The 25,422-nt window shown below is 38.4% G+C and overlaps 1 protein-coding gene across 1 annotated transcript in view; it reads left to right on the forward strand.

Annotated features, from left to right (window-relative positions):
* Positions 1-25,422, forward strand: part of NSMCE2 (NSE2 SUMO ligase component of SMC5/6 complex) — a 135,342-nt gene that overhangs the window by 105,441 nt on the left and 4,479 nt on the right. The window lies entirely within an intron of this gene.

Raw genomic sequence — 25,422 nt, forward strand, 5'->3', positions numbered from 1 at the left:
TACCAACAAAGGCATCTCAAATGAGGAAATTCAGACACTGAAAGGGAAAGCGATTTTCTGAAGGTCACCCCACCAGTCAGTGCAGTGTGAGGAATACGGGCCAATGGCATAGAAAAGCCTAGGAGGAAATGGATCTTCTGTAATTCTGGTTTTGATGGCTTTAGTGAATGAGACACTGAACCACACACTGAGTCATGATGATAGAATTAAATGTTAAAGACTGATCTATTTATTGCTCTGCAGCTATCTTGTGCTGTCAGTAACACCGATCTCGTGTGGTTTTTTTTAAAGTATGAAACTGCATAATTAAAGGACTGTTTTATAATGCACGTGACAGCTTATCTTCAGGAAAGAGTGATGTTTTTAAAGTATTTTTTAAAAGTGGACATGTAACATTTGATGTGCTCCGATGTGATCCTTCAGAAGATGCAAGTAAGCCAATACAAAATTTGTAAAACAAATATAAAAAATTCATTTAACTTCAAGTTCAAAGGTCAAAAATGCACGTGGTTTTTAAGAGCAAAAACATAAATTATGTGTATTGGAGATTCTTTAGCTTTCTCTCTTTTCATAACTTCCTGGAGAATTTGTGGACAAGTACTAATCTCCCAAATTTAGATTTCTGCAAATAAAACAGTAAAATCAATGAGTTTCTTTTTCTTCATGTTAAAGTACTCTAATGTTGTTGTGCTTTACTTTTTTAAAAATCTCAGTTCAGGAAAAAGAGAGACAAAAAAATATGCATTACAGGAAGAACAACCCAAATATTTTTTTTCTGAAAGGATAAATAAGAAATTTAAAATAAGTCTAAAGTAAGTGGAATAAGCTAAAATAAGGCAGAAAATAGGCTAAAAGTTAAATTATTGACTTAATAAAAAAATATAAGTTTACATAGAAGCTTTTAATATGAAAAAGCCAAAACAAAACCTGAGAGGATAGTTGTGAAACAACTGGTGCATGAAGTTATATCTAAGGCATTTAGAACATCAAAACTATTAAACAGATCTTAAGCTGTCCTCATAGGAGATGGTAGCCTTGTCAAAGTTAGATTGCTCTTTACATTCATGTATTCAAAATGATTGTGAAATACTTGGAAGGTAATGGGAACAGAGGGCTGGAGGACTCTCATGTAGTGAATACAGTGCAGCTATTATTAAGATTTATTTGATGTTTTACATCACTGAATTTTAGATGAGTAGTCATTAAAATAACAGGAAGAAGTTAATTGAGTTGGTAGTTCTCTTTGTAGCAACAGAATAGATTTCTCTTGCTGCCTGAGAGTTTTAGGATATGTAGAAATACTGTTAACAAAGAAATTGAGTACTTTAGACAGTTATTCTGTTAACAAATATTCTTGATGTGATATCTCCTACTCTTTTCTTTGGATTCTAAGGCTTAAGAAAATGTAACACAAAATATAAAGATAGGCAGTATAATGAATCATAATTTGGGAAGAAATATATACAGAAAGTAGTTTATGTTGGCTACTTGGGGTGGTTAATGTCTTTCTAAGTGAACATACAGGATCACTTAAGACTGGAAGAAGATTTGTATGAATACTTTTTTGACTGCATGTTTTTAAAATGAAGGACAAGACAAGTGGTGTCAAGGAGTGTTCTAGCAAGATGTTTCAGAGGAATATTGCACAATTCCAGCACTTCAGGGTGGAAGTATTTAATCACACTTACTGTTATGAGATATTTTATTATTCAAGTCAAAACTATAGATATGAATAAATATGAATGGAATTATATTTGGATGTGGCAAATCAACCTAGAAGATTTTTAGTTTGATAATCTCTTGAATAAAGCCATTTATTTACTTAGATGTCAGGTCAAAAGGGTAAATTCTAAATGCATAGAGAAACCACAAATATATTTACATAGCTCAACATTTTTAATTTCCATGCTTTTTTGATTTTGCTTCCAGTAAAATTCTCAGCCATGTATGTTATAGTAAAAGTGTTATTTTCTGTTTAGAAATTTTTTTTATTAAAGAGTACATAGGCAGCTCATAGAACTAAATTTGTCACAGTTTTCATCAAAGTAAATCTGTTTTCTATTTTTCTGATGAGAAAAAAAGTGATTGATTGTGTAATGTTATGCCTGGTGTTTTGTATTTTATATTAAGAAGTGTTCCTTCTCTTTTACAATAGCCATTTCTTTTCATAGTAATGCTAAAAATATCTGTCCCTATAAGGTGGCTGTAGTGAGTTTATTGCCTCCTGACACCAGTTACACATGCAGAATGCAACCTGTTGAAGTCTTGTCTTTGTGGTTCACATGGTCATCAAAAACCAAAATAAAAACATATCCGTATGTCATAACGTTATACCTTGTAATTGGTATATCTTGTGCAATTCCTTCAGTGGGGATTTCCCTTTCTTTCCTGTAAACTGAAATCTTTCATGTAAGCAGTATTTAGACATACTCTTTTGTTAAACTGATCTTATCAGAATTATACAGAGCTTCCCACTTTTCTACAGGGGTTAAGGAGTGCTTATCACAAATGGTACTAGTATTTCAACTGGAAAATGGAGATACTTTCAAAAAGAGGTGGGTTTTTTAAGGCTTAATATTTGATTTTTTTTTTAATGGAACAAAAGCCATTGTATTTCCATGAAGACAGTATACTGAATAGCATATGTGGAGTTAGACAACTCCCTCTTAGGGATGTAAGGAATCCCTTGTTAGTTTATTATCCATTATTGCAACAGCTTATAAACAGGCTTGAGTATTTTGTAAGTTTTATTGATGTTAGAAAATGATTCATTGAAATGTCACAGAAATAGCCTTATAAAACTTCAGAAATATGTCTCATTGTTATGCCTTACTCCTCCCTTCTTTTCCACCTACCAACCTTCTGCTAGCCCACTACCCCACTTCATATGTATTGTCATGCCAGAACACAACAAAACTCTTACAAGACTTGCAAGATGAAAACTTTAACACTTAAACTTAGGAAATACAAGAACTGGCATTGTTTTTTATTTGGCTTTTTGTTTGGTTTGGTTTTGTTTGGTTTTTTTAATTGGTTTTGATCTCATGTCAGATATATTAAGATTAGAATTGATTGAGCAAAAAAATCCAACTTTTTATTCTGACTCAGAATGAAAACTAGCAAATTTGACTTATGTTCATGGGGAGGGATGAAAAGAAATGCCAGAAATGTTTGAATAATTGTACTCCATTATAAGCAATAAAAGAGAATGGTGCAGCTGGCTTGTCCTCACCTCTTGAGAAGATACCCCCAAACCTGCTGTGCGGGGGATCAAGCACTGTCAAATTCCCTTTCAATGTGTTACTACGGGCAATTTAATTCACATGGAAACATACAGAAAAGATTGAAAAGGTAATATTTTATTGAGCCTGTATGTTATCAACTGATTTGAAACATCAGGGTATATGGTGTCCCCTGCCACTAAGGCAAAGAAATACCAGCAGAAGCAACAGTTCATGTTCTGTTTTCTGACCAGCTGCTAGTGAGGGATTTTCCCAGTGCTGAGGTTCTGGAATTTCAAGTTTAATTTCAGACTCAAGGAAAATATGTTGTATTTGTAGAAACTCTCCTATTGCAGCCTTGGATATTTCTCCCTGCTACCCTTTGCAAATTTTCCTGACATTCTTCAACCTAGCCCCTGCTTGTGCCTGTCACTCCCACCTCTTCTCCTTCAACCCAACTGCTACTATATTTTTCATCTTACCATCCTAATTCTTGCCCAATTCAGCCACCTTGTGCATTCCTGCCACTTATCTTACTTGCTACCCAAATCTGCCTCACTTCCCCTTTCTTCTCCTATTCCTAGTTTCCTGTTTTCATTCACTCATAATCTCTGCAGACTCAGATTCTAGACTACAGAAGAGTTTCAGCATTTTTAGTCTCTCCATGTAAAGTAGTTTGTCCCTGTCCTTGATCATCCTATTTGTACTTTTCTGTACCTGTTGTAAGTCCACTTTGTCCTTGAGTTGCAAAAAACAGAACTGCACATAGTACCCTAAATGTGGGCGCACCGGTGTTTTATGTACAGGCAGGAAGGCACTCAGTGTCATGTTCTTAATGCCATTCCTGGTGATGCCAGTTCAGCACTGTGCAGGCATGGTTTACATTATTTTTCTGTAGATTAATCACCTTACATTTGGTTACATTGAAGCTCCTCTGTCACCTTTTTGACCACTTACTTCTGTAAAGTCTTGATGTAGTTCTCATTATCAGGGCAGCACTTGACTACCTGAAAGAGTTTAATAACATCCTCACACTTTGAGATTTCACCACCTCATTTCTCTGGGTCATTAGTGAATATGTTGAATAAAATTGGTTCCAGCAGGGATCCCTAGAAGGAATCACTGGTCCTACTGCTGACTCTTCTCCAACTTTCAGTACGTAAAAGCATCTTTCCTTAGTCCTGCAGAAACAAAGTCTCTAATAATCTTTGAAGTGGAACCTTCTACACCTCATCTCCTGCTTGTGAGGAAATTTTTAGAAATTTTAATTTCCTAAGTAATAATACTTCAGTAAGATATGCGCAGAATTATTTTTTTTTTTTTTGCTAAGCTTTTAACATGCCAAGTTTTGGGGGTGGGGGGACGGTGCCAAGTGTCAAATCCATGACATGATGGTGTCCCTTTCATTGCCAAATATCTGACACTGGATATTCTTGAAATCATCATTTACAACACAATTTTGCTAATCTTTGTAATTCTCACTGTGTGTCTTAGCCTAATCTAATCTCAGAACAGACTTGTACCACGTTTGTGGGATTTGGTATCAAAACATAGGTAGCAGCTAGAGGCAGGCAGCTGGCTCAGAAAATTTCTGTCTGTATCCTTAAAATTTAACAGTATTATATCTGCTGAAAATTGCTATCATTCTGCCCATGATTTCCGTTAGTAAGTTCACATTATGAGTCTGCTGGGAAATGATGCCAAGTATTAAAGCTATGAAATTTTGAAAACATAATTTGGGAAGAAAGGTAGCTAATTTACAGGGATATAGTGTGAGGTTTAATTAATTCAGTTGAAGCATCATTCTGGAGAATGATTCTGGTCTAAGGAGGTCCAGGAATCCTTACAAAGTCATATATTAATTGAATAGTTTTAGAAGGGCAGAGAGTTTAGAGGGCCAGAGAGTTTTAGAGGGTCTTTGTGTTTGCTGGAACTGTAGAAAAGTGGCCTTTCACAATCTAAGCAGGACAAATTAATTCACTTTTAGTCCTGCACTTAATATCCTTCTTCATGTATCTGCCAGGTAAAATACATAGTGAACATTTCCCCCTCCCATTCTCTCACTTTGCCCACCCCAGAGCATAATGCAATTTATGGTGGTAACTAGCCAAAGGAGCTAATCAGGGAGTCGTACGGAAACTGAGACTTGTTTAAATCAAGTCTTAACTCCTGTTTGGCCTCTTCTGGCAGGCCTCCACAAGTGGCAAAGGAAGTTTGCTCTATGGCCTTGCTGAGCTTCGCCAGAAACTATTGGCAGGATGCAGAGAGCAGATCCTCCAAGACAAAATCATTAAGAGGAAACAATGTTAATTTGTGTTGTGAATAAAAATATTTAAAAACTAAGAAGGAGTTCAAACATTTTTAACTGTGCTTTTAGTAATATGGCAGGAATACTTAACTTTCTTTGCAGTTTTCCCTTGAACTTTAGAAATGATCTTGAGCCCTCTGAGATCAGTAGTTTCTGTTAATCCGCTCTTGCACTGCAAAAATACTTAGGTAACTGTAACTGTTTACTTTTAAAGATTTTGTTTTATTCTCAGTAACGCAAGTCTGCAGAAGGAGGCTGTGTAAATAATTGCGTTGGTATGTGGATAAAGAATTACTTTTGTTGGAACATTTTGTATGGAGACAGGAAAATAATGTATGGATAGATACTTCTGAGCTTGTAGATAACTAATGTTCTAATCTGAAGGCCAGTTTTAACATAAGGTTTCATTCAATGCATGAGGTAACTAGCAATACTGTTTCTTAGAAGAGATGCCGATTGACTGTACAGCATTTACTGGCATAAACTGACCCAGTGTTTAGACATTTGAGTAGGTGTCCTGATTTCTTTGAAACACTGAGGCCTAAGTGAAAGGAATTATGCATAAGTGAGCACCTCAAGAATCAGGACATTTTTGTTCAGGTGCCTAAAAATCAGTTTGCAAATAGTATGTTAGACAAATTTCAAGGTGTTGGTCTTTCTTTTATAGGTTTTCTATTTATACAGATGCTTTTCTTTTTCCTATGGGTTTTCTATTTATATGCTTTTCTTTATCTTCTGACTCTAATGAGTTTCTATTCCATATTTGCTTGTTGAATGGTATCTCTCATCTTTATTTCTCTTTTCCTATTAGTTTTGTCATCAGTTGAGAGAAGTTGAAAGAGACAGAAGTTGGCTTTGTCAAAGTGAATATGTATATTTTGTGATCACAAAAAGGGCAGAAGCAGTTTGTTAAACTGGGTAGTGCAAATACTGATAACAGAATTTTTAGCCCAGCTCAGGCTAATGTGCCCATGCTAAAACAGGCTATCAAAGACGCGACTAGAGGCAGGTAGTGGAAGAAGTATAGGGGTTTGAGAGGAAATGTAAGGGGTGCTCTCTCTCCGGTGGTTTAGAACCAATATTCACTCACTAGACTTCCAGTTCTAAGGAGCATAACAGATGCTTCTGTGACTTTCTTAGAAGTAAGGGGCCATCATTGGAAAGGCATCCCTGTGTTCTTGTCATCACCAGGCTCCAGAATAGCCCCTTGGGTATCATTGGTGGCCCTCTTCAAGACCAGGCAGACAACGTGGTTTCTCTAATTCATGTTTGGTGTTGGACTCTAGAGAGCTTAAATATTTTTTACTTTCTCATTTTTCATTTCATAGGCTATTGTGCAAATCTGTCTGAACAGTATATTCTGGCCTAAAAATTGTATTTCTGCCCTTTCTATGTTGATCTCGGTGTTGAGGTATGTAAAAGGGAGAGAGATGGGTTGAGATACAGGACCAATGAAAAGAGGGAGGTTAGAAAAGGAACAATACATGTATGAATTGCAGATAGTAGTTGAAGCTATGTGAGTGGTTGAGGTCACTCACTGATAAAAGGTTAGTGACAAAAGATATGAATCGTCTCTGACACAGAAATGTTAAATTAGCGGAGTTCTTTAAATAGACTGTGAAAGGTTTGGGGTTTTTTTTCAGGCTACCTCTAAAGGTTCTGTCATTGTTTGCATACTAATGAAGCACCCTAAAAGGAGACAGTGATTAAAGTTTTGCATTAAATGGCTTATATATTTTGAAAATATAAAACACAGATAACCTGAAAAAGGAAAAATCTTTTAAAATAAGTATGTTCCAGTATTTGTAGTTGCAGAAAGGAAAAAAGGATAATTGAATGAATCGATCAACATGGTAAAAAATGTTCACTATAGCTCAGCTGTTGGATATTTTCCACAATTAGTTTCTAAGCAAGTATAGTTTTGGATGATAAGCTTTTTTTGTTATTGTTTTTCCCCTCATTCTTTGTTTTCATTGTAGTGAGCACACAAAATCTGCACTTCAAATATTTGAAGATTGCCATAGAATAGACAAATCTATGCTAAAAGAGAGATATGCCATAGACTCCATGAAGTCCATTAAGGATTTAGATCCTGAAAGAGTCAAACTAAAGAGAAAGAGTGGTTGGTGAGACGTTTGTAGATTTAGATATACATTCCTTAAAAGCATCAGAAGACCAAGTCATGCAGTAGAATGCCTAATGCTGAGTTAGGCACCTGTATGTTCTGAAATGAAAACAGACCTTTAAGGATAGGATTTACAACACATAACAAGCTTAAGCAGCAGTATACTTAGAACACCTACGTGATCTGAAGTGCTACATGGAGATGAAACATGGAGATGAAACAGTGTGCCTCCTTTAGACACAGGTACCTTGTTCATGGATGCAGCTAGTATGTTGTGCCATGTACTGTTCCTGTGAGAGACGCTTCCATGTCTCCAGTGAGTAATCCAGAAGCCTGAACTGAGACACAGCATTTGTTTATTTGGGTGTAGATCCCTGTCTCCCTCTTCTCTTCAAGAAGAGCAGGGGTGGCAGGAGGAGACCAAGCAAAAAGTAATGTTTTTGCTTTTTAGTGGTTGGGGCATGCAGCTAGGTGTTGGCACTGGTACTGTTCTCAGAATACTGAAGACTGCGTTTTACATCAGGCAGCATGTGAGTAGTTACTAGAAATAACCCAGGGAGCTAAGGGAGAAGCTCAAAACTTTCTCCTTCCCAGTTGAATGCCCTGCTCTTGGAGCTGCAAAATCATGCTCTGGATTTTTTGGCTCACATTTTCAACCCATTCCTCCAGCTTCAGCAGGAGACATCAGAGTGGCCCCCTACTTCTTCCTTAGTAGGGCTGCAAGCCACCCATGAATACCTGAACTTTTTTTCTATCTTCTTAGTTATTGAAAGAAAGGGAAAGAGTGGCGGTATTGCTTTCTCTTCCTGACATGCTTTGAAAGAAACAATATTGTCTCCTATTATTTAGAAAGAGCTTTGAACTCCAGAAAAGCCTTAGAACTCTAAATCTCTGGTGGTAGGACGCTTTTGCAGAATAAAGCACCAAACTCCCAAATATGAGAGATCTGAAGTGCTGTCATCAGCATGTGCTGTGTGATATCTTTAGCAGTTTCAAGGTTGGTGGTAGTTGTAGATCCCTTTGCTAGTTAGGTGACTTTCCTGAGGCACTATGCAAGACTCTTTAGCACCTAACTTGGTGCTCTCTCTGCCAACGCAGTGGCTGGGCACCTTTGGTGGAATCACTCATAAAAGAATCACTTTTAATTTTACATAGCAGGTACCCAAGAGAGGCATTAATAGAAAGTTATATAAAACATGAAGACTGACAAAGACAGGCAATGATCTGGGTTGCTTTGTGTGTCCTTGTAATAACAGCTTCTGAGGCAGAGCTAACTTTGGCCACAGGATTTATATAGTTATCTCAGTCTATACTGATGATTACTATACATCTTCAATTAGCAATTCGGACTATGGTAACAAAGAACCTTCCTTATACTAAAATTTCTTTATCAGCTCTCCCAGCCCACATGTGCATGGTGAGGAAGGGACCCGCATTGCAATTTGTGTCCCCAAAAGAGATTCGCACCCTCAGAAAACTAGCAAATCCTTATAAAACTGTACTGCATGGCAGACTGGTGTGCCATTGCAACAAATAGTAATTATAGGCATGCTTGAAGCAAGACTTTCATAAAACTGAATGAAAAGTATGATTCATTTCACAGGAAGACCCACCCACCCATTCAACCATTGACATGTCTGTCGTCTTCTTTGGCTTCTTCTTTTTTTTAAGTTTCAAAGGGAAATAAAATGTCTGAAATAGACCTGCCTGAACATATTCCTCTTCTGTATTTAAAACAATTTGTAAAATAATGTTTTGATTATAAGGTTTCCTAATTTCTCAAATGTTAATAACTCTCTGCATTTCCACCCATCTAGTTGTATACTAATCACAAGTATTGCTCAATGGATTAAATCTGATGCTGGCCTCTGATAAAGAAGTTTTCATAATTTCAAATCATATTTTAGTATAAGTTGCTAACATTGGTTAAGTAGTGTATCTCAAAAAATTGTACATGTAACATTAGATCTGTGCATTATCTCAAGACAGTTATTTCCTTTTGGAAAGAAATGCATGTTGTTGTACTGCTAAGATTTCAGTTAGAAACTAGTTTTTACAATATTATAATGCTCAGCCCACTTTAAATGTTCAAGCATCCAATAACTAGATCTTTACAATGTTGCATATTAGAAAAGATGCCTGTGGATACCTATGCCAGACAAGTTTGCAGGATTAAAGCAAGAGTGCAGTGGGGTGGTGCTAATGCTACTGGTTTATACCAGTTTTAGTATGTTAGTGCTGCCTGATTTCTGCACCTTTTTCAGGGGGCTAGATCAGTGTGAGCAGGATTCTAATTATGTTCTTCCAAATAAAATTTCCCCTGCATCTTCAAAAGCATTTTTGTATTATTTGATATTTGTAATTGTATTTGATTTTTCATGCATGGATATGCTTTGTCTAAGTATGACTTAAATTCTAAATTTTGTGTGATCAACAGACTAGACAAAATTCTTCTCAGGATGTTAGCCATGACAGCAGCGTATGTAAAGAGGGATTTTCATCCTTCAGTGAGCTTAGGGACAACAAGATGATTATTCAACACAATTAACAAGACTGCTGGTACTGCTCTTGTGGAGCTCATTTCATGGTCAGGATCATAAGACAGAGTCAAATTCCCTAGTTAAAAACCAAAACAAAATAAAAAAAGCTCCACTCCATTTGTGATTTTATTGGAAGAGGAGAAAGTATTTCACAAGGTCCTTAGAAATTCAAACTTGTCAAAAATGAAAAGCAATAGAGTAAAATAGTGTACATTGTAAGATCTATTTCTGGGCCTGTATGCAGATAGCAGAATCCATAATTTATATGGGAGCATATAATATTGTGTATGGTCAATACTGATATCTCAAATGCAGCCTCAGTTTACCAAATCCAGCTGATCAAAACACCCAATTAGTCAAAGATGTGTTCTTGTCTCCGGACTGAACTTTACTCTTGTGGAGACCTGATTAATGTGCTTTGGAGACCTGTAATGAGGGAGAGCTTAATTATTCAGATTCATCAGCTTGCAAAGGTTTTGAATGATCCCACATAAGCCTGCTCAATCAGCATTCCAGAACATGTGCAACCTGCGTGTGTAACAGTGGTCGTGGTTTGTTTTAAGCATACATTTTAAGGTTAACCCCAAGATTTTCAGTAATGTTTTTCATTACCTGAAGAGATCCCCTCTTCTAGACAACTGATTTTTAATGCTTATTTGAGATGTTTCACTTTATGTACTGAACTGATTATTATTAATTATGCATGTAGTGCCATAAAAGCACTGCCTCTTGACTAGAGAAAGATGTGTTCCCTGCCTCAGAATGCTTGCGATCCAAGATAAGTGAGACAAGACAATGAGAAAGCCATACAAGAATAGGAGGGTGTGGAGTGAAACAAGAGACAGATAAGTGGGAAAAAAGAATCTGACAGATAGGACTCTTGCAGGAGTAGGCTCTGGGAATGCTTTAGCCATGAGGACCGTCAGACTGCTGCCGCACCCAGCTGTGCGCTGTGCGACTTGATGGAGTCACCCACTTCCCCTCTGCTTGGGCAGCACTGCTGACCTCGATTGTCAGCTTTGCTTATTTTCCCCTAAGTGTCCCTTTGCTTTTTCTTGTGCCATCCCTTACAGGAGAAACGCTCTCCAGAAGGAAGGGAGCCCTGGGAAGGAAATTTACCTTCCCTCAACCACCCCCCTTTAATGACTTCCATTGTAGAAACACTAGTAATCCCTGAACCAGTGCTAAACTAAAGCTAATAATACCTTTTTACTGATTAAAAGAAACTAGAAATGCTCTATAAGTAGAAACTGTATGCCCAGCTAATCTGTAGAAGCAAACATGCTGCTTGTACACCATCTCTCTCACTCCACCATCTGTTTGCTTTGCATACCCATTATGTTTTGTCTTTAGTGAAGTGTTTTGTGGCTTTTCTAAAGTTGTTTTTAAACTTACACAGCTTTGCAGCTGGACACATAAACTTGTAGCAGTGAAAATTATGAAGAAGAAAAGTGGAAGATGCTTTTGACAGAGAAGTAAGATACTGTTCTGAGCCCAAGAGAAACATACCCCAAAGTAGGTAGCAGATTTGAAAATAGCACTAAAGAGGTACAAGAAGACTGAAGGTTGGAAAGAGGGAAGAAACCCATTTTCCTACTTTTGACAGAAATCTGGGAATAATGAACCCAGAACCCAGCAGCTCCTCTTTTATGAAATCTTCAGCCATCAGCAGGAGCCAGAATTTCCATTTCTATCCACCAAGTAGCATTCTGTCTGAGGAGAACTGGGCAAAATTCTCATTGGCTTTTATCAGTGAGATTCCCAGTGTACAACAAAGTGAATTCAGAAGTCCCCTATGAGCACAGACAGTGTATCAGGGTCAGAGAGCTGAGGAGATGACCTGTTCCTCCTTTTGAAGAGCTTTTGTGATGTATCAACCTGCATAGTCTTTTACAGGAAAGTAGGCTAAAGCTTTTGATGGCAAAAATATGAATAGAAATACTAACCTATTATTCTGTCTTTGACAAAATAATGCCACATCTAGGTTTTAGCAGAATATCTTGGGCAAAAAGGAGCTGCTACAGACACCTACTCTAGCTTTGGTTTGTTTTCCACCTTTCTTGTAATTTTCTGTATTCTGTTATTCTTGCGATGGCTGCAGTAGTTCTCCAACAAAGACTTGTCAGGGAAGATGCTTAGTGACCTATGGATGCTGCCAAAGCCAGGGAAAATATGCAGAATCTAGAGGTACCAGAAAGAACTTGTGGACTGCTGAAAACAGTGCATCTTAGGTGTTCCACAGGAACAGCAAGAGAGGTACTGAAGCAACCACATATACATGCAAAGTAAATAGTTTTCTCTGCCACTGCATTAGCAAGGAAACCACTTCAAACAACTCTCTCCACCTAGGGAAAAATGTAGTAATAATAAGCAATAGCATAAGTCTCCACTCCTTGCCCCAGAGGTTGTCTACTAATCCTTAGGAGCCTTTGCACTCTGCAGGCTTCCTTTTTCTATCCTCATTTGTCACTGGAAAAATATTTGTATGGGTCAGAGGCATAGTGCAAGTCAAAAAAAATATTATTAGAGAAAAAAATGAACAGTTCTCCAATGAATCCCTTTATATATGAGAAGTAAACAGCAATTTTTCTTCTCCAGGGAAAACAATCTTGTTCAAGAAGCTAGAAATGCCTACTGCTTCCGAGTCTCTGGTAGACCATTGTGCTGATGCTTCTGAAAGGAAACTGAATGCACTTGTGAGGGTTTTCTTTTCTTTCATTTCAAAAGCATTCTCTGGTTTGAGATCTCCCCATGGCTAATTAAAACAGAACACAGAGCGACTTTAGTTATGCACCAGAGTGGGAGTCAGAAGATGTAAGTTCAGTTCCCAGCCCTGCCACCAACTTCCTGGGTGACCTTGGGTAAGCCTCTTGATGTAGATTTTCAAAAGACCTCTGGGCCAAATTTTCATATTGAAGTTTGGTTTTCAAACGAGCTCAATATCTAGTGATTTCCATGATGTTGATTATGGCCAGAATTTCAAGTGAGCTCAGCAACAAATATGCTGAGCTCATTTGAAAATCGGGCTCTTAATCTTTTTCTGCCTCAGTTTCCCATCTCTGACAGTGCTGGTAAGATATTTTCCTTGTCTGTCCTGATTGTTTAGACTGTAGCTCTGCAATGCCAGAAATTGTCTTTTCATGAATGTGTGTAGTGTCTTGTACAATATTGTTTGATCTCTGTTACGGTTTTTAGGCATTACTGTAATGATTGTTACACCAGTGATGTGTTTTAGAAAAAAAGAAACTGTAATCAGAAGAAAGCTTAATTATTGTGTTGTTTCTTGGATCTGGGTGAAGATCTATACTAATTTCTTTAGTTTGCTTGGGAGAAAGTCATCTGGAGAGCATCAAAAGCTGTATTTAAAATCAGCAAATATATGTTAGCTGACTTCTCTCAGCCTGTAGGGACAGTTAATCTATCGAAGAAGCAGGTTAGATCAGTTTGGCATGATTTGATCTGGCAAGAAACATATTGATTGCCTCTTACTGCCTTGTTATCCTTTAGCTGCTTACAGTTGAATTGTTTAATAATTTGCTGAAGAACATTTTCACCCACTGAGTGGTGTGGAATTCCATATGCCTTCCTGCCCCCAATGGTAAATAACGTGATGCCGTTTGTAGTTTCTACTGCACCAGCTCTGTTTGCACTTTTCCCACACTGCTTGCATGCTCTTGCAACATCTCGGAGCAACATAACATTCTCTGTTGGCAAAGGTATAGAGTGCTTCTTCACTTCATAAATGCTGTTTGCTTCCCGGGACCCACTACAACCCATTCTTGAAATTCCAGATCAGCATTGTCAGTGATAATCAAGCTCCTGGTTTCAAGCTCTGTGCTGTACAAGCCAGAGGCCAAATGTAGTAACCCAGGAATGCGTGATTGCAAAGACTGTCACTTCCCAAAGAACTCTGCTTACTGCTAAATGACTGCCCTTTCCACATACCTGTGGGTGTCACTAACACGGTGACTCTTCCCTGTTAGGTTTGTCATATATGGGTGGACAGCACCTCAAGCAGCTGAAAGTTTTGAAGCGATCATTTCCTATGTTTACAAAATCAGCATGCGACTCGCTGCTGTTTTCCAGGTTCCCCTGTACTCCCTGGCTAGAACTATTTATTACTCAAGTATGTGCCCTCTGAACAGCCCTTTTAATACTTTATATGTTTTCTTTTATTTGAAATGGGATGCTGTACCATGATCAGCTTTGCAATGAAAAAACTAGCAGGACCCCTCTAGGAAGTGTACGTTGCAGCAGTTTTTCAGTTAAGGCTGAGTGTGTTTTGTCATGGGGAGAGCTTAACTGTGTTATTTTTCTGTGACTAGCATTTTCTATTGTTGTACTTTTTAAAGGATATAGTCCCATTATGGTCTTTACTAAAAGTGCTTTTCAGCTTCTTAATCTAAAAAATAATTTCCTAAATTGTGTTGCATTTTCTAGTATTGGCACACATGCCATATCAAGGTAGTAGCTGATCCCAAAGAGCTGTAACTGCCAGTGCTGGTATCTGCAAATAAAAGTTTGGAATCAGGGAAAAATTATAGAATCGTTTGGGTTCAAGGGACCTTTAAAGATCATCTAGTCCGGCTCCCCTGCCATGGGGAGGGACACCTTCCACTACATTGGGTTGCTCAAAGCCTTGTCCAGCACTTCCAGGGGTGGGGCATCCAGAGCTTCCCTATTCCAGTGTCTCACCACCCTCATAGTAAAGAATGTTTTCCTCGCACCCAATCTAAATCCACCCTCTTTAGTTTAAAACCATTTCCCCTTGTCCTTTCACTGCAGGCCCTGGTAAAAAGTCTCCCTCCATCTTGCTTACGATCCCCCTTTATATATTGATTCTGTCCTTAAAGGTTTTCCATTCCTTCCAGTCACTGAACCAATTTCCCATATATTTTTAGTAGCTGTAGCCAAATGTGTAGAAAAGGAGGAATCTTAATTACCCATACAAACCAGAGAGTCTCAGTAACGCTGACCTAACCTAAATTCTGAGTTGCAGGGCTGTGCTTAATTTCTGATGTGAAAGTAGCATTGACAAAAACAGGGTGTGCCTTATCTTCATTGTTTTGAAATGGTGATTCCTTAGTGTAGCTCTGTTGCGTTCAGTTTTGGTTTCCTTCCTTCATTAGTGCAGTTTGATTGTTTCTGTTACATTAAGCAGTTTATGTCAAGATAGAAAATCTTGATCTTTCTCAGCGTACATGTAGGGATTGTATGTGTTTCTGCAAGTGCCAGCTAAAGAGTGCAAGGGAAGTTAATAGTTCTTAAGAGGACAACTATAATGTTTCTCCATCCTGGTAATAACTATAAGATTGAAATAGCGAGTGTGATGTTAACTGCTTTGCTAGAAAGATGGAGACTGTGCAGAATGCCATGTGATTTAACTATGTGCTCATTATCCTTATTATGCAGCACAAGTGACACTGCAACTGCTGTCCCATCAATTCAACATTAGGTTCCCTTGCTCTGCTTGTCTTGCTTAGCCATTCTTATTTGTGCTGCAGTGTGCATCTGTGCTGAGGGTGTTCAAGTCCTTTCTCTGTCCCACTTCACTACCCTGTTAAACCTGATCTGGAGAGGAAAGTGTAGACAGAGAGAGACCTTGAGGGCTTAAAAGACTGCCTCATGCTTGACCTGTGTTAAACCCCTCACAGTCTTCCCAGCACATTTCCCATAAAGCACAGTCATTTCCAGATTGTCTGTCATCTGCACCATGCAAAAATGTCAAGGTGAAGTCTGAAATGCATGTGTTGCTTTATAAATGACACCTATAGAATCGTAATGATTTTCTGATGCATGTGGCATTAATAAAGATGCACTCTGGCAGTTACACTCCTGGCAAATGAGAATCTGCAGAAAGAGATTTAAAATAAATATCGATCAGATTTAAAATTAACTAATTACCATCAGAAGCTAGTAGGCTGCTGCAGTTATAATACATGAATATTTATAGCTCAGGGCTTTAGCATTAGATTTTTTTTTACTGACTGCCATTCAAGAAGCCTAATCTTACATCACAGGAGAGGTTGAGAAAAATAACTGTTCAGCTGTTGCTAACTGATGATAGCGTTATGTTTAGCTGCACAAGCCCCCTGTGACATTGTTTTGGAGGATCCTGTATAAATTGGGATTAGCAACATTTTTTATTTCTTTTAGGGAACAGTTTACTGAGGGTTATTGTAGTGAAGATCTGCTCAGTGTACACAGCATAGTTTATGCAGAATGTCTTAGTAAACACACATGCAGTATGTTCCTCTGGCTTAACCTAAATGAAAACCTTGCAGTTTTATGATAGAACAATGGCAGATCTCTAAGTTCCTCTTTAAAAAGAAAAAAATATGTGAGTTTTATTTCTTAACTTGTTTCGATATATTAAATGTTGATTTTTTTTTCCTTTTCTCATGTAGTTTAGCAAAGAAGCATTATTTTATAAATATGACTTACCAGAAAGTGATCTTGTGTTTTTCAGTGCAAGTGTTAGTTTTCTCAAAATAAACAACCAGATATTGTGCAATTACTAGAAGATACTGGTTTCTGTATTGTATTTTTTGCTTTTAGCATGGAACTGATGCATTCCCTAAGAATGTATTTGGCAACTGTTCATAGCCTTAGTTACTCAAGGGGAAGACAGTGTGGTCTAATGGGAAAGACAACAGTCTAGCATACAAGATGTGCTAGTGGCTCTCATATATTCCTGCCCTGTGCCTCAGTTTTCCGCCAGTGAAACAGTCATGGTAGTAAAACTGACCTTTTTTATAGTGCTTTGTGTTCAAGAGAAGAAGGAATTGGGTGTTATTACTTCCACAAATGATTCATTGCTTTAGGAAAATTCCTCTTTTGAGGAGGTTGTTGGGGCCATGGGCTGGTGGCCAAAGGCAGAAGCAGAGCAGGAGATGCAGCCCCAAGCAGGTAGTCAGCCAGCGCCTGGAGCAGTGACCGCAGCAGGGAGAAGCTCTGAGATGGTGCTGGAGTAATGACCATGACATGCAGACAGCTGAGTCTTCTTGCCCATCCCAGAGGCCATTTCAGCAGAGGCATTTCAGGCAGTGCAAAGCTGCAGAATTCAGGATAACTGGAGTGGTAAAGTTTATATCTGAAATACAGAAGAAATTAATTTCTATAGAAAAAGCTTGGGAAATGAACACGACTTCTCTCTTTATATATGTAATATAACTCCAATAACTTATGTGGATATATATAGTGCTTCACTGCACATTGAATTGTAATTACTTGATATTATATATTTCTAAATGAAGGAAATTCATTTTTTAAGTAGCTTTAGAAAGCACTCTGAAGGATTGAAGTGCATCAGTAAGAACAGAATTGCAAATGTTGCTCACTTCATTAATATTAATTTTGAAATAAAATATCTCACCTAAAAGTTTCTTTCAACTGTTTCAACATTGGACTTTAGGGGGTGGAGAAAAGAATATTTTGTCTCCACCATTTCAGTTTCACTTTTTCTTATTTGTACTTCTGTCTTTATTCAAGAGCGATATAGTACATCTGTCTTTTCCTGGTAAAGAGAGGCAGATCTGTCTCTCCAGCTTCCTTTGGGTGAAGGGGGCAGTGGAGCTGGCTTCCTGTACTACAAACCTGCTGATTCCTCCAGGTGAGAGATTGCTCTTTCCTGGGCTCTCTCTGCAGTTTCAGACAGCTGCTGAGTTGGTGCCATCCTTCCCAATCACAAAATCAACAGGCTAATGTTCAGGGATTATAGCTTCATGCCCTCTCACCATATACATCATAAATATTCTTACCTAACACATGACAAACTACATGTGTCTGTATTCACCACTCCCCTGACACCAGGGCTGGGGGAATTATTTTGGTGACTTCTTAAAGGTGTTTTTCAACAGAGCTGTTTAGGATAGAAATACAGTGAAGTCTTTGTCAAAAAGTCTTGTGAGGAGAACATGAAAAGGCAGATTGAAAAGATAATCAGAATGATAATCTTCTAGGGGTGTGATCATTTGGGCTAGCTAGGGGCTTTTCTGCTCACTGGTTCCATAGCAGCCTGTTGGATGGACTGCTAGGAAGCTACGCTACCTGGTCTGCTTACCTGATCACTGCTCTTTTTGTTTTCTGTCCCTGTTACACTGGAACAGTTCTGTCCAGAAGTATTTTCTAGCGGAAGCTTGTTCCACCTGAAAATCTTCCACCAGTTCAGCTTTTCAGAAGTGAATGATTAAAAGAATGCACAAATGACATACTGAAATGGGCAAAGCCAACCTCCAACCATATAGGTTACAAGATACATGATGTTGGTTTTTGTTCAGAGATGTCATAGACATGGTTTCTATTTGTGAGCTAATATGTAGAGAATACTTGGCATGGATTGTTCTAAGAAAATTCTGAATTAAATTACAGAATAGACCATCCAAGGACTGCTAAGGACTCATGCATAAATGGATGTGGCTCCAAACTGCTGTCAATACCGAGAGCTTTCCTCTCACTACTCCTGTCCACCATTAACAATGCCTTTCTCAAGTCCACTGTGGAAGTGGATTAGGCTAAACAGCCAAAAGGCACTCCTAGTGCAGAATAAGAGCGTCCACACAGTGAGTTAATGCCAAGTAGCTAATGCATTCTACATTCACACCCTTGCTTATTTTGCAACAGCTTCCCTGTGTAGGCAAAGCCCTACATGTTCATGTCATTTGATGGTTAGCATTGCATCAGTGACATTCCAGATTCTGACCACAATGTTAGTAATGGAAAGTGGTTCATCTTCTAATGAAATGGTAGGCCTTTTTTTTTTTTTTCCTGGTTGCATCTTTTGCAACTTTTTCTTTCATGTGTCTGGAGTGAATTTCTTCATTTTTTAAATGTGTGTGATATTATTCTAATTGCTGATATATGAAGTGATGCTCTCTAAGCATGGAAATTGCCTTTATACAGTATACTGTATGAAGCAGCGATTGTTCAGCCTTTTTTCTTCTGAAGAGCAGGAGAAAACCCAAGTAATAAAAATGTGCTTTACATATATTTGCAATTTAGTAGCTTGTGTCTGATATATTTTTTCCTCGTAAGATATTCCAGTTTTTGTCTTGCTTTGCTGTACTGTGGCATCCCTAACACTTTTGCTCTATTGTCACATGCCTGGCATGCTTTCATGTAGACCTAGAGTTTCATTTAAGTAGTCTGTTATCAGTTAGGTTCATTTTCAGCAAGCCTTTGGTGTTTAACTTGCTTATGAAGATTACATGCCATTGTGGGTGATGTGTGGAAGAATATGGCCACCTTAGATTTTTCAGAAAGAGTGGCTCCTCTGAGCTTAATGATGAGCCTTCATGACATCTTTTTAGGTAATCTTCACCTCCCCCAGGAGCTTCTTCAGCTAGAGTCCAGACTGCAGTGGTGAGGAAACTGTTGTTTGAAATGTCATCCACGGACTTTGAAGTGTGGATTTCTCATGTTTGTTTGCAATAACAGAGGGAACAAGAAAGCTGCCTCTGTGTGTTTGCCTACCAAACTGTTTGAGTTGCGTGGTTTATAATCAAAGATATCCTTTCTGTTCACATTTCTAAGGACACAGTTCCCACTGCACAACAGTCTGAATTTCCCAAAATCTAAAGGCAAAGATGTTGTCTTACTTCTCACTTTGAATATTGTATGAGTTGAAGGTTTCACAGGGCACCTCTGGAGTTTGGTTTTTTTCTAGGTGGGATTTGTAGTCACATTTGATTTATTAATACATTAAACAGCAAATTGTATCTAGCTTCAAGTGCCTTTCCATCTCCTTCACTTATATTTCTGTGATGAGTGTCCTATAACATTTCCATCAAATCATAATCTCTTTTCAGTTTAAGGTCATTCTGGAAAACTGGCATCAGCCAGCTCTACCCTGTAGTGAAAGGATAAAATGGGAACAGTATTTCTGTTTGGAATAGTGTATTTTAAAAGGGCTGTAGCTTAGTGGGACAAAATACTGTAAAATATGCAAGTGCTGTGAATTTGATGGCATTAAAGGAGTTTTTAGAGGATTGTTGCTTAGTGCAGGATACTGTCCTTTCCTTCCCCACTCTTATAATGTAAAGGGATTTGTTCATCTATTTTGTCTTTCACACTACAGGAGAATCAGAATGGCTTATACTTACAGGATTGTCATTTATTTTGGATTGACCAAATGCATACCTATGTACTTCTTACACAAACATGTGTAAAACAAGGCACATACAAGGGACTTGTCAGTAAATTACCAGCAAATTGCTTGGCCTGGGCAGGAGCAAGTAAATTTTCAATTGCAATCTGGAGCAACATGTTAGAGGCCACCTTCCTTAGATCAACTTGTATATTGCAACACCAGCAAGTAATCAAATTGTGAAGTACTTTAATGCAAAGCCTAGTTTGGCTTGGTTGGCAAATTAAACTATCACATGCCTCTGGCAAAAGCAGAAAGCCTTTGAACTGTCTGACTGCAGCTGTAGCTCGCACACCTTATTTTCCCTCTTAAAAATCAAATTAAACTGTAACCTGCAGCCTCTGTGGTAAGTTTCAAGGAAAATTAAACTGTTGCTAACCTTTCTAGCAAAGATAACTGTCTCAAATCAAGCTGAAAAGTCCAGGCCCAAATTCCCCTCTCCAAGTTTAGACAAATTCATTGGAGGAAAACTCTAGTGCTTATTAAGTACAAAGATATTACCTCTGACTCAGGAAGTCCTTGGCCACAAATTGCTAGAGACTGGGAGAGTTTGCCAGGAAGGTATTACTCTGTGCTTCCCCTCTTCTTTCACTCCTTCTACAGTATTTACTGCAGATCCATCCCAGGGGCAGGACACTGGACAGTTGTTCTGGTCTGCTTCTCTGGATCTGAAGTCTAACCCAAGTTCAGAGCACTAATGGGCATGCTGACCCACCCTTAAGCATTGCCCATGGTGGTCTCAGCAGTGTGTTTCATGGAAAGCAGTGTCTGGGCCTTTCCCCTCCTTTAGACTTCTCCTTGCACCTTTCTCACCCCATGCCAGCAGTGCCCCAGACTCCTTCTGGCTCTTAACTCTTGGATGTGATGAAGTCCTTCACCACCCCCACCTCTCACTATTTTCTGTGTCCTGCTGGCAGGAACACTTGGCATTTGACTTGCCCTCATAACATTCATGTTTTTCTTGGAGCTCTCAGAGATAGGATTTTTCCCAGCCTGGATGAGTTGCTGTTATTTCTATAGAGTCAGCAGTACAATAGACCCTCTTGGGAGCCAAGACCTTGTCTGTCTAGTGGCTCAGGCTTACAAAGACTAAATCCGGCATGCTTAATGTTACCCTTTGATTTCCGGGATTAGTGTCTGACGGATGGCAGGTGAGAAGGCAGAACAGCGCGGCACAAAAGGAAAGAAATCAATTAAGTTTACATTGCAACATGTACTCACTCAGGGCCAGGTTAGAGAAACAGGAATTGGGTAGAGGACATTGGCACTGGAAGCAGTGAACAGACAGCAGTCTGTCTGTCATAGAAGTGACAATGACAACGAAAAGGATCTTTCCTCTAATGCTTTTTTAATATGTATACTATCCATGCTTTATATAATTTACAATATTGCAGTTAATGTCTCCACACTATGGTTTTCTTATTTTTAAAAGTTGCCTTAAAAGTTCTCAGTCTCTCTCAGCAGAGTAGATAAAACTGAGCTAAGGCATATTAGTCACATTTTTATCAAGAGATGAAAGTGATAGAGATATAAAGTACTACCAGCTTTTAATTAAAATTGAATAAGTAAAAAACAGTTGGCAGCTGTAAAATTCATTATGATGTGTTACCAAAAATAGATACCTTTATGAGAATGCAATTTTATTACAACAGTGGGCACTAATTAGCTGTAAACATCATTGCTGAGATAGCCAGATAGAAAATGTGTTACTAATACTCCTAAGAGGTTTCAGTTGGCTGGAATTGAAAACTAGAAACTCTGAAGGCTCTTAAAATGTAATCTCTCAGACTACCAAAATAGTTGTATGTACTTCTGTTACTTAAGGCAACATCTGAATTTTAGGAACAATAACTCAGTGTTTTCTGCATCTGGTTTTAATTTGCAAGGAAAACTCAATTTTACAAAAATGTAACCTGACTTAGCTGAAATATATATGACCTGGTGTTTTTATTTCTTCTTTCTATAGAATAGTCAGACTTGCAGGTTAGATCCTCCAAACTTTTATACATTTCATTTGGTAAAAAATCCCTTTGACCTTGATAAAAATATCTTCCAATATGAGTCTACAGGTATAGATCTACGGTTTAGAGCATCTTACTGACCAGTTCGGGATGTATGTTTGTCTTGCGTAATGTCTGCAAAATTCACTGTAATTGAAAAAAGTTATTTTCCTCTCTCCTCCTGTAATCTAGAACATCAGGCAATAACAACAAATCTGTGGGTGGTTTATCTGATTTATGCTAATTTGCTATTGACTTGTTTGAGGTATCACTTGCATCATCCCAGTCTTGCATATTTATTATTAAAAATATTAGCTGCTTATGAAAAGTAAATATTTAAAATAATTATTCATTTGTGCTGTGATAACCTCTTGAAACCAGGGACCCACTCTGGCAGGCTGTATATAAAATCATTGCAAATGAAGTGCAATCTGAAGGGTTTAAGATAAGCTTGCAGCAAGAGGACAATTTGAATCCAGGAAGATTAATATATCCCACCTACAAGGAGTGGGTCTCGACTGATGGAATTTCAACCATTAAACATGAGGCATCTAAATCACCTCCAAAGCCAGTATGAGAAAGAGGTAAACCCAGCCTTTGATTTAGGTCACATAATTTAGAGACCTGAGGCCTTCAGGGGAGACTCAAGCACCAGTACCCAAGCTTGAGCTCCTATTTTCAAACTTGGCTGCTTCAACATAATCTCCTAGATTCTTGTGTCGGTACCTAAGTAAGCACACACAGAAGTGATGAGTGAAGTGGTGACTCCTTAGCAAAGTCAGAAGGTGCTGTGCGAGGTGAACATTCTTCCAGAAGAGGCCACTTATGTGCCTAACTTGGAGTGCTGAGCTTTAAAAGTAAAATAACAGGCACAAGCCCCACATTTTAAAACTTTACCCACCTGCCTTGGCATCTACATACTGATACAAAAAAAAATAATCATCCTTTGTAAACAATCACCTGTCCTAGTTTTAACTTCATTGGCTGATGTGATGCACTGGTACACTGGAAAAACATGCCAAGTTCATGGGTTGAAACAAAGTACAACATAGAAAAAGATGAGTTTCCACATGTTTTCAGCAGGAAAGATTAGAGCTGCAGTATGTCAAAATTTGCAGATACATGAATTTAAGGAAATTCTGAATCTCTTGTTCTTTGTTGGCATTACTCATGGGGAAAAAAAATCAGTATGGTATTTAAATAAGGCAGCCCATACCAAAGCTGGCACCTGCCAATATTTGCAATATTGTTTAGCTTTTCTGTCTCAGTGGGATTTCACCCATTGCTTTGTATTTCAAAAGCTTCATTAAAAACCCCGACTTTTTCCCCCCCAAAGTTGTTTTTTTGTCAAAATACTTTGTATTTATGCTAGAATAAACCTTATGTATGATCAATCTAAGAATAATATGTGACAGGTTTTCTGTTCGGAAAACTGGTAACTGATGCAAGTCTTTTTCCGATGTCTATACCATTGCAGTTTTGGTATTTACAGTTAAATTGTGTCCACTTTTTGCTTCTGATTTGCAAGTGTTTACTTTTATTAGGGGATCATTATCTGATGAAGGTGTGTTAATATTCTTGGAGATGAAAGCCTTAAAATTATTGAAGTTGGACATTTGAGCTCCTTTTCCCCCTTCATCCACACTCTGTTGATTGACTGAGGCCTTAGTAACATCAAGAAATACCCTTGATGCTTGCCTGAGTATTGCCTAAGTATTTGCAGGAGTACCTGGGTCAGAAGCATTCCTGAATGCTTGGAAAACTCTTGGTATATTGGAATGGAGGGAAGGGCAAGCTCTGTTAAAGAGGAAGGAAAAATATGCAAATAAAACCAGCATACCAAGAGGTGCTGTGATGGAGTGATGGCTGCAATACCGATGCCAAGAGTACCTCAATCAGAGATGTGCTTGCTCACATGGCAGTGTGCTCAGTCTAGACTGGGTGTGAGAGATTGTGATTGCTCCAAGAGTGATGTCTGCTGTTATCATCCGGAAGGTGATGGTATTATACAGGCATGCAGGACTGACCATAAGTTAGGAAACACTGGTCCTTACTAGATGTGGAAGACTGAATACCAGGGATGCAAAAATGCAAAGATCAGCTGATAGTGTGCAATTAGCAGCAAAGGGAACCAAGGCTGAGACTTTGTAGAAGGCAAATCATGAAGTAACTCTAAACCTTCCATGTTCACTTGTGTTTCTCACTGCCCCCTTGGCAGTCAAAGCCAACACAGGCCACTGAAGGATTTCATCCTCTCCAAACCCTGTGTTGCTACATTGCAAACTAGCTTGTGCAGCTAGAGAGAAAAATGTTCTGTTCAGCTTGGGACACCTTGAGGACTACACCCCAGGGCACTGCTGCAAAAACATTGCAGAACTACCCCAAAGGAATGGAAAGCGATGGCGGGTGTTAAGTTTGCTATTATTACCAGATAAGATTTAAGGATAAACAAATGTGTTCAACTAAAAGCCTAGATTCACAATAACAGAGCAAAGTTAGGAAAAGATAAAACAACATGTATACATTTATTAAGGTTATACTTAGCAATATATATCCTCCTTAGCTGCTCCTGTGTCTCAGCTTTTGACTCTGGCTAATTAGTTTCTGCATGAAACCCTGGGCTGGCGTGCCCCTGGGTACGCAGAGTTGCTTACACCTTGCCTTCTTCTTCTGGTAAAGGTGGGGACCTGCATCTTCTCTAGCTCAAGGTGGATTTCTTCTTGTTTGTCTGCCCCTCATTCCCTGGCATTGGGCCATCAGGTGTTTTCTGGGAGATTTCAGTATCTCATTCTGCCCCTCCTCCTTAAGGTTACGTCAATAACGTTTCTACTGTCCATCTCAAATAACACTTTCTTGGCTTTTGTTTTTCACCAGTTATAGTCTTGTTAAAATACAGCAGCATCACTTCACAAATGATGCATTATGATAAATAGTACAAATTCCTTTTAAAGTATATGCTGTGTATACAGGCTATATAGCAAGCCCATTTATGACATTCAAACACAAACTGATCTTGAGGGTAGAACTGACAAATCTGCAAAAGCTCCACCTCACCCTTTGTTAGATTTTGGGGATTCATCTGCA

This window comes from Buteo buteo, chromosome 3 (assembly GCF_964188355.1).
Source record: "Buteo buteo chromosome 3, bButBut1.hap1.1, whole genome shotgun sequence".
NCBI classification, from domain to species: domain Eukaryota; kingdom Metazoa; phylum Chordata; class Aves; order Accipitriformes; family Accipitridae; genus Buteo; species Buteo buteo.